This window comes from Diorhabda carinulata, chromosome 2 (assembly GCF_026250575.1).
Source record: "Diorhabda carinulata isolate Delta chromosome 2, icDioCari1.1, whole genome shotgun sequence".
Classification (NCBI taxonomy): Eukaryota; Metazoa; Arthropoda; class Insecta; order Coleoptera; family Chrysomelidae; genus Diorhabda; species Diorhabda carinulata.
The window spans coordinates 4497282-4513362 of NC_079461.1; the positions used below are offsets into that span (position 1 = coordinate 4497282).

At 30.0% G+C, this 16081-nt stretch overlaps 1 long non-coding RNA gene across 2 annotated transcripts; it reads left to right on the forward strand.

Moving 5' to 3' along the window:
- The first annotated feature begins 9946 nt into the window (after positions 1-9946).
- Positions 9947-12989, forward strand: LOC130903707 (uncharacterized). 2 transcript variants are annotated; one of them, XR_009060767.1, is made up of 3 exons: positions 9947-10272; positions 11613-11808; positions 12514-12989. It is a non-coding gene; the product is annotated as an uncharacterized LOC130903707 (long non-coding RNA). The 2 variants fall into 2 exon arrangements; XR_009060766.1 differs by having other exon boundaries at positions 11613-12989.
- Positions 12990-16081: the final 3092 nt, after the last annotated feature.

A 16081-nucleotide genomic window follows, 5' to 3' on the forward strand; every position in this document is an offset into this window, starting at 1 on the left:
CAACGAAAAAAAAATTATAATGTTATTTTTTGTAGAAGATTAAATTCTCTAAAAATTTGCTCCCTTGACTTTTTTTCGTAAAATTGAAAATAACAGAGTTATTACAAAAAACGAAAAAAATTTAAAAACAGCATTTTCTGTAGTCGCTGTAACTTTCTATTTATACATTTTTCGGAATATGTAATTTGTACAGCGAAATTTTTTGCCGCGTTTCAAGACAAACAAATTTCACTCCCCATTTTTTCAATTTCGTTTATTTTTAAAGATCTTACAACAGATTTGAGGTTATAATATTACTCAGTACGTAATGTATTCAAAAAAGCTTTAAAAATAGTTTTTACGTTATAAAAAGAGAACTATCCAACGCGAAAAAAATTTTAATGTTATTTTTTGTAGAAAATTAAATTCTCTAAAAATTTGCTCCCCCGACTTTTTTTCGTAAAATTGAAAATAACAGAGTTATTACAAAAAACGATAAAAATTTAAAAACAGCATTTTCTGTAGTCGCTGTAAGTTTCTATTTATACATTTTTCGGAATATGTAATTTGTACAGCGAAATTTTTTGACGCGTTTCAAAACAAACAAATTTCACTCCCCATTTTTTCAATTTCGTTTATTTTCAAGGATTTTACAACAGATTTGAGGTTATAATATTACTCAGTACGTAATGTATTCAAAAAAGCTTTAAAAATAGTTTTTACGTTATAAAAAGAGAACTATCCAACGCGAAAAAAATTTTAAAGTTATTTTTTGTAGAAGATTAAATTCTCTAAAAATTTGCTCCCTTGACTTTTTTTCGTAAAATTGAAAATAACAGAGTTATTACAAAAAACGAAAAAAATTTAAAAACAGCATTTTCTGTAGTCGCTGTAACTTTCTATTTATACATTTTTCGGAATATGTAATTTGTACAGCGAAATTTTTTGCCGCGTTTCAAGACAAACCAATTTCACTCCCCATTTTTTCAATTTCGTTTATTTTCAAGGATTTTACAACAGATTTGAGGTTATAATATTACTCAGTACGTAATGTATTCAAAAAAGCTTTAAAAATAGTTTTTACGTTATAACAAGAGAACTATCCAACGAAAAAAAAATTATAATGTTATTTTTTGTAGGAAATTAAATTCTCTAAAAATTTGCTCCCCCGACTTTTTTTCGTTAAATTGAAAATAACAGAGTTATTACAAAAAACGAAAAAAATTTAAAAACAGCATTTTCTGTAGTCGCTGTAACTTTCTATTTATACATTTTTCGGAATATGTAATTTGTACAGCGAAATTTTTTGCCGCGTTTCAAGACAAACAAATTTCACTCCCCATTTTTTCAATTTCGTTTATTTTTAAGGATCTTACAACAGATTTGAGGTTATAATATTACTCAGTACGTAATGTATTCAAAAAAGCTTTAAAAATAGTTTTTACGTTATAACAAGAGAACTATCCAACGAAAAAAAAATTATAATGTTATTTTTTGTAGAAGATTAAATTCTCTAAAAATTTGCTCCCTTGACTTTTTTTCGTAAAATTGAAAATAACAGAGTTATTACAAAAAACGAAAAAAATTTAAAAACAGCATTTTCTGTAGTCGCTGTAACTTTCTATTTATACATTTTTCGGAATATGTAATTTGTACAGCGAAATTTTTTGCCGCGTTTCAAGACAAACAAATTTTACTCCCCATTTTTTCAATTTCGTTTATTTTCAAGGATTTTACAACAGATTTGAGATTATAATATTACTCAGTACGTAATGTATTCAAAAAAGCTTTAAAAATAGTTGTTCCGTTATAACAAGAGAACTATCCAACGCGAAAAAAATTTTAATGTTATTTTTTGTAGGAAATTAAATTCTCTAAAAATTTGCTCCCCCGACTTTTTTTCGTAAAATTGAAAATAGCAGAGTTATTACAAAAAACGATAAAAATTCAAAAACAGCATCTTCTGTAGTCGCTGTAACTTTCTATTTATACATTTTTCGGAATATGTAATTTGTACAGCGAAATTTTTTGCCGCGTTTCAAGACAAACAAATTTCACTCCCCATTTTTTCAATTTCGTTTATTTTTAAAGATCTTACAACAGATTTGAGGTTATAATATTACTCAGTACGTAATGTATTCAAAAAAGCTTTAAAAATAGTTTTTACGTTATAAAAAGAGAACTATCCAACGCGAAAAAAATTTTAATGTTATTTTTTGTAGAAAATTAAATTCTCTAAAAATTTGCTCCCCCGACTTTTTTTCGTAAAATTGAAAATAACAGAGTTATTACAAAAAACGATAAAAATTTAAAAACAGCATTTTCTGTAGTCGCTGTAAGTTTCTATTTATACATTTTTCGGAATATGTAATTTGTACAGCGAAATTTTTTGACGCGTTTCAAAACAAACAAATTTCACTCCCCATTTTTTCAATTTCGTTTATTTTCAAGGATTTTACAACAGATTTGAGGTTATAATATTACTCAGTACGTAATGTATTCAAAAAAGCTTTAAAAATAGTTTTTACGTTATAAAAAGAGAACTATCCAACGCGAAAAAAATTTTAATGTTATTTTTTGTAGGAAATTAAATTCTCTAAAAATTTGCTCCCCCGACTTTTTTTCGTTAAATTGAAAATAACAGAGTTATTACAAAAAACGAAAAAAATTTAAAAACAGCATTTTCTGTAGTCGCTGTAACTTTCTATTTATACATTTTTCGGAATATGTAATTTGTACAGCGAAATTTTTTGACGCGTTTCAAAACAAACAAATTTTACTCCCCATTTTTTCAATTTCGTTTATTTTCAAGGATTTTACAACAGATTTGAGGTTATAATATTACTCAGAGTGTAATGTATTCTAAAAAGCTTTGAGAATAGTTTTTACGTTATAAAAAGAGAACTATCCAACGCGAAAAAAATTTTAATGTTATTTTTTGTAGGAAATTAAATTCTCTAAAAATTTGCTCCCCCGACTTTTTTTCGTTAAATTGAAAATAACAGAGTTATTACAAAAAACGAAAAAAATTTAAAAACAGCATTTTCTGTAGTCGCTGTAACTTTCTATTTATACATTTTTCGGAATATGTAATTTGTACAGCGAAATTTTTTGACGCGTTTCAAAACAAACAAATTTTACTCCCCATTTTTTCAATTTCGTTTATTTTCAAGGATTTTACAACAGATTTGAGGTTATAATATTACTCAGAGTGTAATGTATTCTAAAAAGCTTTGAGAATAGTTTTTACGTTATAAAAAGAGAACTATCCAACGCGAAAAAAATTTTAATGTTATTTTTTGTAGAAAATTTAATTCTCTAAAAATTTGCTCCCTCGACTTTTTTCGTAAAATTGAAAATAACACAGTTTTCTTGTCTTATATGTCTTTAAAAGAATAGAGCTAAATACGAGCACTGGGTAAGAAAAAACTGGTCCTCGAGAGAAAATATGGAGCCTGGAAAGGAGAATATAGTCCAGAATGCATCATGCAATAGTTTGTTGAATCACTCTTATATGCAAAATTAAAGACTTAGACAGGCTTTCGTCTCTGTATGAGGGTTGCTAATTCAGTTTTGAGATATGGCAACACTGAAGTGAAAATGTCAAATCTGATATGGCCATCTTGTGAACGTACTCACAACGTATTATCATACGATTGCTATTTGAGTTGTTTTTAGATATTGAAACATTAATCTTGATCAAAAATTGTAATTAAATTAAATTTTTCATGACTTTCGACGTGGATTAAACCAACAGCAGTATGCCGATCAAATCATTTAGACTTTTGGTGATGAAGAACCATCTCGAGCGGTCGTGTTTCACTGGTTTTCCGAATTCAATCGTGGTCGCACTTTGCTACAGGATGAGTCGTCGTAGAAGTCGTCCAATATCGACTGTTGTGTCAGAAAACATCGATCCCATGCGTAAACTGATATTGCATACACTCAATATTGCATGAACATTTGCCTGCCAAAAGATTTGGACAATTGGTTCAAACGCATGTAAAAAATATACTGATCTTGATGGAGGTCATTGACCATATCCAATTTTAATTATTGCTTTTCATTTGTCTACCACAAAACTTGAGTAACAACCCCCGTAATGCGGAATTTCATTGAAAATGAAAAATCTGTAAATTATATTCAACTTGTAGAAGAACTTCAGCTAATACTCAAAACTATGGAGAGCGTGAAACTCCACGACTTCCAGAAAATGTATATACATCTTGAAAAAATTCAAATTATCGCTGTAAATCTTGTCTTTATGATAAAAAATTTGCACATTTAGATTATAAATATTAAAAAGTGAATTTCTATTTTGACGGATATTATATTGCGTCATCCTTACCATGTCTATATACATAATCGAATTACAAAAGGCGTACGTGTGAATATTTTTTTTAACCCGGCTTAGTCTGTGTAAATATTTTCACATGATTTTAAATATCTTTAATCTTGAATGTTCCCATGTCAATTATAAATATAATTAAGTTTTGTGATTCTCCGTCTCATTTCGCATTGTAGCTTCTTTGTTGTTGTTAAATAATACTTGTAAAACATTTGTCTTTAAAATAATTACTATAAACCATGTCATTCGCAAGTTCTTAAAAGAAATTGGTAACATCTAAAGGATCTCATGTGTACTAGGAAAAAGTAGTATCGTGTACAGGGTTAGGAAACGAATCAACCAATCGCAACTTTAATTTTTCTCGCAATTCCAAATAACGTACGTCAATAAAGGGACGGTTCTACTATCCAAGTATATACCTAGAATAATCTATACTTAGAATAATCTATACTTAGAATAAGCTATACCTAGTATAAGCTGTATCTAGAATAAGCTATTCTTAGAATAAACTATTCTTAGAATAATCTATACCTAGAATAATCTATACTTAGAATAAGCTATACCTAGTATAAGCTGTATCTAGAATAAGCTATACTTAGAATAAACTATTCTTAGAATAATCTATACCTAGAATAATCTATACTTAGAATAAGCTATACCTAGTATAAGCTGTATCTAGAATAAGCTATACTTAGAATAAACTATTCTTAGAATAATCTATACCTGGAATAATCTATACTTAGAATAAGCTGTACCTAGTATAAGCTATATCTAGAATAAGCTATACTTAGAATAAACTATTCTTAGAATAATCTATACCTGGAATAATCTATACTTAGAATAAGCTGTACCTAGTATGAGCTATATCTAGAATAAGCTATTCTTAGAATAAACTATTCTTAGAATAATTTATACCTAGAATAATCTATACTTAGAATAAGCTATACCTAGTATAAGCTGTATCTAGAATAAGCTATTCTTAGAATAAACTATTCTTAGAATAATTTATACCTGGAATAATCTATACTTAGAATAAGCTATACCTAGTATAAGCTGTATCTAGAATAAGCTATACTTAGAATAAACTATTCTTAGAATAATCTATACTTAGAATAAGCTATACCTAGTATAAGCTGTATCTAGAATAAGCTATACTTAGAATAAACTATTCTTAGAATAATCTATACCTGGAATAATCTATACTTAGAATAAGCTGTACCTAGTATAAGCTATATCTAGAATAAGCTATTCTTAGAATAAACTATTCTTAGAATAATTTATACCTAGAATAATCTATACTTAGAATAAGCTATACCTAGTATAAGCTGTATCTAGAATAAGCTATTCTTAGAATAAACTATTCTTAGAATAATTTATACCTGGAATAATCTATACTTAGAATAAGCTATACCTAGTATAAGCTGTATCTAGAATAAGCTATACTTAGAATAAACTATTCTTAGAATAAACTATTCTTAGAATAAACTATTCTTAGAATAATCTATACCTAGAATAATCTATACTTAGAATAATCTATACCTAGAATAATCTATACTTAGAATAAGCTATACCTAGTATAAGCTGTATCTAGAATAAGCTATAATTAGAATAAACTATTCTTAGATAATTTATACCTAGAATAATCTATACTTAGAATAAGCTATACCTAGTATAAGCTGTATCTAGAATAAGCTATTCTTAGAATGAGCTATACCTAAAATAATCTATACCTAGAATAATTTTGATAAGAGGAGAGAAGAGAAGAGAAGAGAAGAGAAGAGAAGAGAAGAGGAAGCAGCACACCTGGAACATGTGATACCATTGGATTAAACTCTTGATAGAAGGAAAGATAGAGAGAAGAAGGGGATTGGGCAGGATGTCGTGGTTCCATAATATCAAAAATTGAACAGGTATAAGACCCCAGGAGATGAAATTCATACCACCAGAGACAGGATCACAAACATCCATTTATATATAGCAGAAGAAGAAGAAAAATTATTTTTTTTTTTAAATTATGCCTCAATTCTCGATGTTCGTCGATATCACCCAGTATAAGGTATTTAGTTTAGTCTAGACTAGAAAAAGTTTCTCAATTTCTCTAATCAAATGGACCATCTTTAATGGATGTTTTTATAACATCTAAAAGGTAGTTTGTTAAATTAAAAAAAAAAATGGTTTTTGGTTGAGTAAAAATTTGAATATAAAAATTGTTGATCACGTTTTAGGTCAAACGTATTGATGAAATGTTAACTTTATTTTGTGAACATAACTCACAAGTCATCGGTGTTTATGTAACAGTAATTTATCCTCAATCATATACAGAATTCTAATAGTCAGTAACTACAACGTCTAATATATCATCTTCAAGTTATTACGAGGTACAGACGAAACGTTCTCATATAGTAAACCTGTGACTTATGGTATTTCTACAAATAGGATAATGCCAGTTTACTGGAGGATCCAATAGCTGTCAATTGTCCAAAAATTTTCTATTTTGATCAAAAGGATAAAAACTACATTAACAAATTTGAATAATGTGACAAGCCTGAAAAAATTTTGTGGTTATGTCAGACAGAGACAAAGACAAGTCATAAACTTTAGAAATAGTTTCCAACGCGAGCTCGATCTTGAACGAGAGCGTCGTCGCGAGCGCGAACGTTATAAATTCAATTAGGCGATACGAAGTTCGACGAGTCAACTAGTAAACAATAATATCATAGCATTTTATCTCATATTAAATGTATACAACGCACATTGAAGTAATTGGTTAGATATTTCGGAAATAACGAAACAATTTTTATATAGAATATTCATTTAAGTTGTGGGTAATTCCATACATAGTTTAATAAAACAGCTCTCACTAATTTTTTCGTAATTTCATTTCTTGAATAAATTAAAATTAAAATACTAATTAAAAGTGTGACAGTTTTGTTCGATAGGACATTCTATTTATTTCCAAATTTTAAATAATGCTAAATATATCTCCGGATCCTTCAAAATATTCTTAATTAATTAACCTAAGCGACAACGCCCCAATTATTTTTATGGGTGTTTTCTCGTCGAAACGTATCGACAATTATTTGTTATATAATAATATTAACCAGATTATTAATGAGAAAACCGTATTACGAGTTACGAGCCAAGAATTTGCTAACACTATAAAATATAACAGCTTATTTCACGGTAGATAATTTGGACACATTCCGAATGTATTCTGAATATTTTTTTGACGTGTCAAATGCGCATGCTTTGTTCAGAATATGTTCTGAACATATATTCCTCCACGAACGATTTTTGAACGTCTAAATTTGAATTGAAAACTAGCCATAAGAATAAAATGTATATAATTCACTGGCCGAAAGATTTATTCTTGATATTTGTAAGTTTAAAATCAACTACCACGTTTTTTAAATAAAATACCACATAGGTTAGGGGGAGGATACATTTGACGTATTGAGAACACGTTCGGAATTAGAAATCTGTACTTCACGAACACGCATTTTAAATCATGTTTTATTTATGTTAGCTGTTAAAAAACATGATTTCAGTAAAAACTTTTTTTTGTAATCAAAATATGTTTCTGTATCAAATATTTATCTTTTGTCTGATTTTCATGAACTAATACATTAATAAACTAGATTGATCTGAAGAAATAATATTTACATGAACCTGATAATGTTTTTTATATAATAATAGGAGCCAGAAAGTACGAGGGCTGCTACTTAAGTTTTGAGATATGGCAACACTGATTGAATATGTCAAATCTGTCATTGCCACTTAAAGTTTGACATTTTTAATGGTGAACGTACTCAGAACATGTTGACATACGAGTGCTATATTAGTTGTTCAAAAAATGGACGTGGATTAAACATCAGTTAAAACAAAAACGTTTTCGAACAATCAAAACATAGAATTCAATGCATTGCTTGTTTGACACTCAATGATTTTTTCTTATTCTCGCAGATCAAACATAAATTGTGACGTCAACGTTTTTCTACTCGTGAAGAAGAGGTTGATGCGTTCAAATAACATGTTTTGTATTGATCTTGAAGGAGAATATTTTTAAAAACAACAAAACTATATCAAATTATAAATATTTGTCTATCTGAAAACTTAGTACCCTTCAGCAGGTCGCATATTTAAAGAAGATGTCTCTTAAATAATGTTTTCAATGTTTACTCAGTTTATTAAATAATCATACAAAAAGAAAGCCTTAATTTCCATAGTCTATTGTTTTAATTCGGCTCTTTGAGACCTCGGTAAAATCATCCTTAAAATTTTACTTTGCAAGAATTACGCCATAGATCCGATTAAATAATAATCTGTCGGTGCAAGGTTCGGGCCAAATTCTGGTACTACCAAGTTTTTCTTATGTTATAATTTTGTGTTGTATTGAGTATCTTCGTTAATGTCCTCTTGGGATTGAGAGCTATATGCAAATTTGTGTGCTCTCGCATGTCTAAATTCTACTGGATTTCACCAAAGCCACAATCATTTTATCCTTCAAAAATATAAGTTCGGCACCTATACACCTGTATTATCGTTATTATTACTATTGATGCCAAAAAAGAAACCATTTTAAGACATATTTCAAATTAGAAAAAAGGTCTGTTTGATCGAACTCAATATCCGGTATTTCAAAAGAATTTGTGCCTTTGTGTGTTCTCTTTTTTCTTACACAGTTTTTCGAAAATTCATATAAATCAATTTTTACGAAATTTTTTCATCCCTATCCGGGGAACGGTTTCAAAAACTTCTTGACAAGTTATCTCGAACACTACGTACTAACTTATTTCGAAATTTTGTGAACTTCGCTTGCGACGTTCCAATTTGATAATTATAAAAAAAGAAAATATGTTGTTTTCCGATTATTTTTTTGCCTTGAAACTCCTGGCGAAAAAATCTTATACCTGTACGTAAATAATAAAAGAACATGAATTTTCATATGATTCCTAATAAACAAATTCTATGGCTACAGATGGAAACTATAATTTATCAACAACATGAAATCATTTGAATTATTTGAATCATTTTTAATCTAAAACTCGTTCATACTTGACTATACCCTATATGTACATAAATTGTGAAATATAATACTCATCAAACGAAGGTAATTATTTCAGACCTTGCAATAGATAGGCTATGTCTTCTTTTTTTTTCGCAATTATTATTAAAAATTGATTTATGCAACTTATGATCGGTTTGGAATGCTAGTGCTATAAAAGGAAGGTGATTTTTATTGTCTATGAACATCGTAAATATGCTAATGTTCGTTTGTTTGTAAATTTCATTTGAATAGGCGTGCCTTTAGTTACGAAAATAAAGAAAAAGTACATTCTAGTACTCGAGCTTTTAATAAAATGTGGCCATCAAAGAAAAAAATGTCAGAAATTTGATTTCATTTATTAATTGAATATTATTCCATCAAATTGTCCATATTATTCAATTGAAAAGAGTAAGAACTGTCATTAACATCTTAGCTGAGAAACTCATAAAGTTAAATATAACATCACTCATTAAGTCGTTTCACTGACACACAGATGGCGCCGCCATTGTCAAATCCGTATGACGTTTATGAAGTACCAACTTTCAAAAGACTATGTGTCAAATTTCCTGACATTTCGATTAGTCAGAAAAAAGTGACAGCCGTTTAAGTGAAGCTACTTTTGTTATTTTCAAATCAATGGATTCAAAACAATTTTGTGTGTTAATTTATCATTGATCTTGATGAAAGAAAATACTGTACAAACTAAGCAATGGCTTCAAAAGTGTTAACCGGACGCTGCTCTATTGGTTTACTGAATTTAATCGTAGTCGTTGGACTTTACGAACGTCCAATTGAGGTCGTTACACCAGAAAATATCAAAAAAGTCCACAAATTGGTTATAACTAATCGTAAATTGAAATCACATGATATAGATGAGGCCGAAAAGATTTCAGAAGATGTAAGTGAATCTAAAATATTTCATTAGATGAGGAATATTACAACAAAGAAAGGTAGTAAATTCCGTTATTTATAGCGATACATGGAAAGAATGTACTTGGGGCTATTCCTGTTTTGATCCTAAATTTGAGGGAATGATGTAGTAAACAACGCTCTTTTTATTTTTAGAACTGTATCCACTGGTCGTGACCATACAATAATAGCAGTTATATAATTCTGCGGCTCTCACCATCCCATGGGCATTTGCTTCTTTTTTTTGCTTTCCAAAGACGCAATCCTTCTATAGAGGTACGACACACTTTATGGGAAGCTCATTATTTGTCTTGATTTTCAAGTATTAAGTTGAAATAGGCAAAATACTAACCCATTAATGTCATTTCTCTGTTTCGTTACTTTAAAATTGCCACAAATAAAACAGAACACACCAAGACACTTCTGTTTCGAATTGTTCTTTTTCTCAGTTATCGGAAGAATAAAAGAAATGAACTGAGATGACTGTAGAGTGACAAATTAAGAGTTTCGCATACGCAAATATTCATTCATTCAATCACCTTCACTCTACTGTTATCTGAAATTATTTTGTGAACTTTTTTCGATGTTTTCGTCTGTCATAGCCTCTTTGGAACGTGCTTCGTCCTTGGTACCGCCTTGCTTTAGCCTCTTAACGCTTAATTTTCCAGGGGCAAAGTTGCAATAATATTTATAGAACCAAGCCTTGGTTCCAATCGTCTTTTTCGTCAAAAAGCAATGCTTACATACGGTGCTGAAACTTTTAACTTAGCAACAGAAACCATAAATAAACTACAGGTAACGTGGCACAGAGAGTTATTGAGTGGAGATGATGATTTCTTTATCAACCTACGTGATTCTTTTTTCCAAACTAACAAACAAATTTTCAACTCACCTAATACTTGACCATAGGTTATGTGATAGTTGTACATAAAATTGATTAATCCCCCGTACATGGTTATTTCTAATTAATTATTACGAGCAAGTGTACTTAATGGATTTTCGACATAAAAGTAGCTTATGGGTATTAAAATGTGGTCTATAATCTGAGTGTGTTGATAAATTCGAAATAACTGCACCATAATAATTTATTAAAACACCCAACATCTAATAACTACTGGGTAATAAAAAAACAAGGTATTGTAGGATGTTTTAAATAAATTTGAAAATTCCACTGAGAAAAAATCTTATTCAGGTGATAAGTGATTTATCTGACATAGTTTTCGAAAATCCCATAAGTTTTATTGGACTATATTATACAGATTGATTTAAAAAATATAGGATAGGTAGAAATCTGAAAATAATTGGGGTTTTCCCCTTATTAATTTGTAGAAACTACTGGAAACATTGGAATGTCATTAACTTACGAATTTGTTTTCATATCTGACTCTCATAGAAGGCAAAGATACCATAAGAAGAAATGCCAGCTTAGGCGGATTTTCGATGCCAGTGCCCTCGATTGTACGTGACAGAACTTATATATTTCGTTTCATTTAAATTTACAACACAAAAATACATAAACACGTAGGTAAATGTTGATTATGAGTTGTTTCTCGTATTAATGACCTTTTAGTCTATTTTATAAATAGTGAGATGTCTGTCCTATGTTGATATATATATGTATAAACAGATACTAGAATCGATATGTCGTCGACGTCATATGTACAAGGACTTTCCCAACAATTATCGCATTATTTCAAAAAATATGATATTAGTATAAGTCATAAAGGACATAATACATTGTCCCGAATATTTCACTAAAGTAAAATCTAAAAGAAGCAAAAGAAATAATATTATATATCAAGTACCTTGTACTAATTGTGAGGCTACATATCTACATAGGGCAGACATCTCACTATTTAGAAAATAGTTTAAAAGGTCATCAATACGGTAAACAAAATAAAACTGCATTATCGAACCACGAAATATCAAAAAAATAAATTCAATTATAAAGAATCAAAAATTCTTGGAATGGAATCTAATACACGAAAAAGAGAATTATTAGGAAAAGATGTAAATGATAAAAAAGACCTAAATAATTTGAGTTAAATGTATAGTTCTTTTTTGTAAATTCTAATACATCTACAAATAATTTAATTAATGGGATGTAAAAACTAATCTTTCTTGTTAAAACAAATTTCTATTTTGATTTTATTCTTATTTTGATATTCATGGTTTCTAAATCGATTTTAAATCTATTTTAAAATTGGTATTTTCTTATTTTGCAAGACAGATAAAAATATGACGTTTCGACTACTTTAAAAAAATATTTTGGGCACTGTGGATCGCAATCCAGCGTAACTGGTGAAGTTTATGTATAACAATTCAGTAAGAAGATATCTAAACATATTGTAGAAGCTGTATAGGATCGTTTCATGGATTTTCCCCCAGCCAACCGCCGCCAATTTGTGAAACTACACTTGCAGCACCAGAAAAGAATCGTCAGTCTGATACGCATAAAATTCAAAATTTTGTATCAACAGAGGAACAAACATGCAAGCACCAATTTATTTTCAAAACGTTAGTAACTTCACCATATACTTTAATAAAACAAAATATACATTAACTGTGTTTTTCTGTGGTTGTCGTGTACAATACGTGTTGAAAATGGAAGGGGTGTCAACCCTAATCGTATTCTTAAAATTACCAGATGACGGCTAATTTATGTATAGACATATTTTTCCAAATATACGAAACATTCTGCAACTACTAGACTGTTTAATTTCATACCCCAAACCAAAACTTTTGACATTGAGGGACTTATTAGTAATCTTATTATTTTTATGACCGTCTTGACCGGATTATATATATATGTATATACAAATATTTGTATCAACTAAATGAATTATCTAACGTAAGTACCATTTATCAGTATCATCAATTATTTCATCATTCGCATTAGTCGCTTACAGCACTCTAAATAGAAATAGAAGAAACGAATCTGGAACATTTTCGTGAGTACAAAAACCTTGGTTAGACTGTCTAAATTGTTTTCCGGCCGCAGCCGTCGACTGCCACAAGACGTAAAGAAGCATCCCATTGTGCTTCTCCGATGACAGTATGGAGGTCTATTCATTATTCATTTTTCGTCGGCCTATCGAGATTACAAGAGAAACACTTTCGATGAATTCGGGTAATAGTCAATTAGACATGATCGTAGAATACAAACAGTTATTTGTATATTTAGAAAGTAACAGTTTGAGAATGTTGCCGCAAGCGATCATTTTAATTCACTACGACGCGATAATTACAGCACTTTTTCTGTACAAAAATTTAGCAAATAAACGAAATACCTCAATTCACGGAAAAAGAGCCAACAACAGCAATGCGATCCACGGATTCTTAAAGTTCTGGCAGAAATAGCGTCCTCATTACTACTGCGCGTGTATAATACATACTTTTCCATCTTTTTGGAAAAGTCCCAGTTCTTATAACCAAAGCAAAAGGGAATCCAAACACCCCGCGGACGAGGTGCCAGAAAAACCGAGACTTCCAGCAACAATTAAAGCTAGTGGCGACCTATCCGATACGCAATTTGGTTTTCGAAAAGGAAAATCAACTGCTGATGTGATTTCACTAGTAACAGAATCGTTTTAGACTCGGAGGAGATTATTCTTCTAGCAACCATCGACGTTAGGAATGCCTTCAGCTCGGTGAGTTGGGAGGGTATATTAAACCCGTTAAGAAATCAGTACCATGTTTAGGAAACAGGGGATGTTCTGAGAACTAAGAGAGTATTTACCCAAGGGTCAGTCCGGAACTTTGGAACATATTCTATGACTGGCTTAGACCGGAACTGCCCGTCGGATGCTTTCTCATAAGCTATGCCAAGATAAGTTAACCAGCAGAGTGAGAAGATGGATATCTTTGACTAGGAAGCATGGGGCAAAGTTTGACAATATCCAAGCGACAAAAATCGAGACGAAAGAATCCATAACATATTTAGGAATCAAGTTAGACTCAAAAATGAGCTTGGAAAAACAGAAGCAGCTACAATTATCCGTTGTTTCAATTTCACATCATGTGTTAGTGTTTAGATTCTTCTAATTTTACTTAATATGTCTTCTCTTTTTGGTACATTATCTTCTTTTTAGTTTTGTAGTCGTTTATTTCCAAATCCAGTATCTGTAAACTGCCATTTTATATGTTTAAGTTTGAGTTTAAGGTTTCCTCGGCCTCTGCCATTATTACCTTGTCTTCTGGGTACAGTATCTCCGATATTTTAATGCCTCCCATTTCCCATTGCTCCACTTTATACTGCTTAATTCGTCTTTTTGTTATTTCATTCAACATTCAAATAATATTAGGCTTAGTATACATCCTTGCTTTACTGATTTTGTTGTTTGGAACATTTTTGATATCTCTTGCTTAACCCTGGTATAGTTTTTCGTCAGATAATATAAATCCTTCACTTTGTTTATTAATTAAGAAAAACATAACATTAAGGTCTCGAAAGTGAAGAATCTCTTTTTACGAATAAATCTAAAATCAATTTGGAAAAACAATTTTTTGATGACTTTTCAAATCGAACTTGGGGTAATTTACAATCGTCCGCTTTAGATGATAATGTGTATCTATGTGTCGTAATGTTACTAGAAAATAATTATGTTCGGAGGAGCAGGTAATCTTCACATTTTTCTGTAATTAAAGACGAGAGATAGAGGTCACCTACATATGTCTTCAAATAGTTGCAAGGTAATGATACATATACGTTACGTCAAATCCAAGGATTTACCTGATGATGACATACTTTATAATAATCCTTTTATCGGTAATTTCGAATAGAATTTTGTCACTTATTATTTAGGAAAACCAAATACGCAAACTAAAAGCCCAAAATATGACATAAATATGCAAATAATTTAGTCAAAATATGCACAAAATGTTGAAAATATGCACAAAATATTGAAAATATGCACAAAATATTGAAAATATGCACAAAATGTTGGAAATATGCAGAAAAAAATTCTTACACATCAATTTGAAATGAACGGACGTTTTATTTATTTTTTTTTTCAATTAGGTACTAAACTAAACCTAAATATGCAATTATTTCCCAAAGTAAATCGTCATTGGTCATGAAAATAGTGAACCACTGAACATTTTGTTCAATTCAAAAATTTTATTTCCTGTCTGAATATAAAAATGTATACAGGGTGTTTCTATATTCCACCGACAACGATCCACCACAGAGAAATCTCAATGATTCATTTTGATATAGGAATACGAACCCTTACGGGAGCTAATCGATAAGATATAGGGTGTTCAAAATTTTAAATCAATAATTTGCCATAAATCAAAAACCCCTTTAAATATTTTTTTCAAATTTCGTGACCAATATGCTCCTTAATGAAGTAATATTTTGACATAGACAAACTTTGAAAAAATTTAACCAGTGGTGCACTGTCAGGGTTACTTGTCACTTTTACCTCCCTATTTTTTACGCCACTGGAGCAAATTCTTTTTTAACTTCATTTTAAATTGCCTGATTATTTTCAGTTAAAAAACTAATAACCTTTTATGGAGCTAAAATAAACGGTGTTGCAGAAATTTGCCTCTAAACAAAAGTCTGCAGATAATTAAATACTACTCAATATTTCTAAATTATAATCTACTAGGTGTTATATTTTTTCATTCTACTGCACGGAAAGTGTTGTGAAAATCGAAATGCTCAATCTTAACCTTACATTTCACCAAAGAATTAAATGGAGCAATTTATACGCGCTACAAAATCACCTGACTTAAATCCTGTCGACTTTTTTATATGGGGCTATATGAAGTCATAAATTTCCGAAACAATA